This window comes from Littorina saxatilis, linkage group LG1, assembly GCF_037325665.1.
Source record: "Littorina saxatilis isolate snail1 linkage group LG1, US_GU_Lsax_2.0, whole genome shotgun sequence".
NCBI lineage: Eukaryota > Metazoa > Mollusca > Gastropoda > Littorinimorpha > Littorinidae > Littorina > Littorina saxatilis.
The window spans coordinates 18,136,521-18,141,347 of NC_090245.1; positions in this window are offsets into that span (position 1 = coordinate 18,136,521).

Genomic DNA, 4,827 nt, shown 5'->3' on the forward strand with positions numbered 1-4,827 from the left:
ATTTTTCAATCAAATTTATTGAAATTTTGGCCAAGCAATCTTCGACAAAGGCCGGACTTCGGTATTGCATTTCAGCTTGGTGGTCATTAAAAATCTGAAAATTGTAAAAAAAAAATTGTTTTTATAAAACGATCCAAATTTACGTTCATCTTATTCTTCATCATTTTCTGATTCCGAAAACATATAGATATGTTATATTTGGATTAAAAACAAGCTCTGAAAATTAAAAATAAAAAAATTATGATTAAAATTAATTTTCCGAAATCGTTTTAAAAACTATTTCATCTTATTCCTTGTCGGTTCCTGATTCCAAAAACATATATAGATATGATATGTTTGGATTAAAAACACGCTCAGAAAGTTAAAACGAAGAGAGGTAGCTTACAGTAAAGCGTGCTATGAAGCACAGCGCAACCCTACCGCGCTAAACAGGCTCGTCACTTTCACTGCCTTTTGCACTAGCGGCGGACTACGTTCAGTTTCATTCTGTGAGTTCCACAGCTTGACTAAATGTAGTAATTTCGCCTTACGCGACTTGTTTACTTTTTTTTCACTGAAGGGGGGGGGGGGGGGGCCCTTAAATCCACCATTGGAAGTGTTTTTCCAAGATATCTTAATCGCCACCCTGACTTGACCAGCCAGAGGTCAACATCTTTTTCTTAGCCGTCAACAATTCAAATTATTTACATTATATTACATAATATAACCAGATTCAAAAGTGATAGGATCAATAGGGTAATAAAGTTACGGCACAACCAAATCACTCGGCCGTGTCGGCCAGAGAAAGCATGTCTGTCGATAAAAATCGAGTTCCCGGATATGCGTGTATTTCGTCTTTCCATTGTTCAGAGGGCCCCAAAGGGTTTAAAATCGTGATCGTGATTGGCGTTTTTTGACCTTTCTGTGACCGTGATTGCCGAAATTTCCATTTCTGTGATCGTGATGGGACTTTGCCCGTGATCCGTGATGACAAAAAAATCAAGTCTCGTGATCGTGATCGTCATTTGTTTTCGTGATCGTGATGGGCATTATTGCAAAGCATTTTATTTTCAACGTACATTTTTCACAGCTGTATCACTCAATGATCCTCTATTCGTCAAGGAGCCAATCCCGATTGAAGGGAAGCAACAACACATTCAGAAATATGATGTTGACAGCGATTGCTTCCCTTTAAGAGAACCAATCACACAAAAGAAGAGATCCAATCAGAAGGCAAATGGACACGCTTGGCATAGATTCTAATTGTCGCTTCTTTGCATTAAGCTTGGATTTATTTTAGCGCCTGTAAACTTTAATATCAACAATGGGTTAAATTCAGAAACAATGGCGGGGAGACGTGCCAGTTTGGGTCACTTGATCCTCATGTCAAAGACGATCAAAGTCATGTTCTTTGGGGATTTTGTCAGGCATGCTACTTTTCCGGTAATTGCCGGAAATCCGATAAAGCCGTTTTCAAAATCAGGTAAAGTCAAATTTAATCCGGTGAAGTTGAAACATTTCCGCAAAAACGATCCGTGTGAATATCGCGCAACGCGACCGGGCGCCGGTCTCAATGAAGCCAGCGCACAGTAGTGTTGTTTTCACCAGTTTGGAGGTGTGTTGAATGGTGGTGGGGGGAGGCTAAAATGGAATTTTTAACAAGATCACAACACTATTACAGCCCTGAAAATGATGCCCAGAATGCACCAGATTGCACAGATTTTAACCGTTTTTTGAAAAAAATTCCGGGGGTGGCATGCCCCCGGACCCCCCTAGTTGGCTCGCCTGCTTCGCAGGCTCAGGCTTGTGGCTTCGCCACTGGCACTGCGCGCTTCTTTCAGGTAAAACCATTTTTGGTCTGTAGCATTCCTGTTTGATTTTCAAGCCCATGAAACCAGGCGATGGTGTACCTCAAATTGTATGGCAAAGTTGAAAATAAAGAACCCGTAACACATACATGTACTTTAATTTCAATCCACCCAATAGTTTTTGAGAAAATGGGTTTACAAGATATAGCTCTGGAAATGTGAAATTGTGTAAGTATATATTCATGTGTGTGAGTGAGGGTGTGGGAGTTGAATGTGTATGAGTGTAGAGAGAGAGAGAGAGAGAGAGAGAGAGAGAGAGAGAGAGCAGGGGCGGATCTGGGGGGGGGGGTGCAATGGGTGCAATTGCACCCCCCCCCCCCCCAGCGGGACAAAAAAAAAAAAAAAAAAAAAAAGAAGAGAAAGAAAAAGAAGAAAAATGTATCACCTGAAAATAGCACTTTACACGCTCAGATTGCACCAGATTGCACAATTTTGCTTCCTTTTTAAAAAAAAATTCCGGGGGGGCATGCCCCCGGACCCCCCTAGCATGCTCGGCGCTTCGCGCCATCGGTTCGGCGCTTCGCGCCATCGCTGATAAGATACAAAAAAAAATAAAAAATAACTTTGCACCCCCCCCGTTTCAAAACCCAGATCCGCCCCTGAGAGAGAGAGAGAGAGAGAGAGAGAGAGAGAGAGAGAGAGAGAGAGAGAGAGAGAGACGGCGAGAGAGAGAGAGACAGAGACAAAGAGAGAGACAGAGAGAAAACAATGAAAACAACATTCTTGTTACTGATTACAAACCATGATATGAATTTCTATGTGTGTATGAAAGAGAACTAAAAAAATAATAATAAAAAAGTGCAACAGTTCTCACTTTGTGTTGAATAAACAATACATCCAGAGGAGCGAATTACTGTGTGGTTGTGTTTACTTTGACACGTGCTTTCTGTACCTGCAACTTTTACCGTGACCGTGATTTGCCACTGGTGTTCGTGATCGTGAAAACAAAAATCAAGGTAACTGTGATCGTGAAAGCTAAAATTTCCCTTCCCGTGATCGTGATGATACCCCCCCTTTGGGGCCCTCTGTTCAGTGAAGATGAAAAAATTGAATAACAGTTGAATTGACCAATGGCGCCGTCAGTAGATTTTGTTTGTGTAGGTCAACGTGCGGTCCAAGGGCAAAAACAGGTAAAGCTATTCGTGTACACAACTTTCTACACAGACCCGCGGAAGAAACGCAGCATAAACTTTAGTTTTATATAGAATACATTTGTCAATGGCTCATCTGCGCTCTGTTTCCTTTCACACGAATCCGAAACAGGTACGATCCGAACTCCGATTTTCCTTTTCCAAGAACTTCGGGTGCTTGTTTTTCTTTTGCATGACAGTTGTTTATCCGAAAATTATTATCTTCCCTTCCTCCCCCCCCCCCCCTTTTCTGACGAATGATAATTCATGTCACTTTCCGGAACACATCCAAACGAAAACCACACTACGACAACAACAACAACAACAGCAACAACAACAACAACAACAACAACAACACACATTGCAACTTCGTCCGAAAAGAATCATCATGTCTTGTCAGATTTGCAATGAATTTTGATGCAAAATCGTTTCAAATTCGGATACACTGAAATACACATTCAAAAGTAAGGCTTTAACACGAATATTTTCCCTTCGTGGGCATTTCTGAACGCATTAGGTTTGTCCCATTTTGTGCCAAAAAATAACACGGCATAAGTACAGCCTTTCGCTGAGGAAATTGCTTGTTTTGTTGCCGCTGACCAAAGTAAAGAGTGTTTGACGAAGAGTCATTAAACGTACACAAAAACATCTTCGCGATTTTTTGGGGGCTAAGTTTATATTCCTAAAAACTTTGCATGAGTGAACTATTAATGTTAATGAACTTTCTACCTGAAAAGTCCTTCTGTGGAGTTACGCTGACCTTGAAGAAAGCTGTAAACATGTACAACAATAACAATAACAAACACTTTAACGTCAACAGTTATTTTGCTGACAATAGCCGGTCTGGTATAAAACGGCGATGCCCCGTAAGTTTTTATCATCTGCATGAATTCGACCAAGAAAGTAACACAGAGTTTTTCGAGATAGAAAAAACGCTGTCATTTCTTCAGTATCAAGTCTGTTGTTTTACTGCTGTGCTGCTTTTCGGCAACTTCCCTCGGGCAAGTGAGTAATGATATTGAACTATATGTTGTAAGAAGTAAACGACAAGAATTGTTTATTATGAAACGTTTAGTCATTGATAAAACGAAACATTAATTAAAAGGTAACATCTGCTCTCGCCAACACGAAGAAGCAGTAGCCCTCATTTTCTGATATTATTCACATTCTTATTTGTATGGCCGTCCATTTTCTTTTTTTTGATTTTTTTGTGTGAGTACATTTTTTTTTAAAGTGGTGTGATTATCAAGTCAAGAAAAACGAGGATTAAAACTCATTAGATTGGTTTTTTATTTTAAAGTAAAGTGCTTGAACTGTGTAATTTTGATGTGTGCTTTTATTTTCTCCTGTAGCTTCAAATCCATACTGTACTTAAGATATTACATAATTTACGAAAAATGCATACCCTCACATTAGGCGAAATGAAAACAAGTCGCGTAAGGCGAAATAACAACATTTAGTCAAGCTGTCGAACTCACAGAATGAAACTGAACGCACTGCTTTTTTTCACCAAGACCACATACTCACGTATATTCGTCAGTCCACCGCTCGTGGCAAAGGCAGTGAAATCGACAAGCCATGCAGAATAGTGCGGTAGTGGTCGCGCTGAGCAGGATAACACGCTTTTCTGTATGTCTATTCTTTTTAGCTTACTGAGTTTGTCTTTACTCCAAACATATCATATCTATATGTTTTTGGAATCAGGGACCGACAAGGAATAAGATGAAATTGTTTTTAAATCGATTTCAAAAAAATACTTTTAATCATAATTTTTATATTTTATTTTTCAGAGTTGGTTTGTAATCCAAATATAACATATGTATATGTTTTTGGAATCAGAAAATGACGAA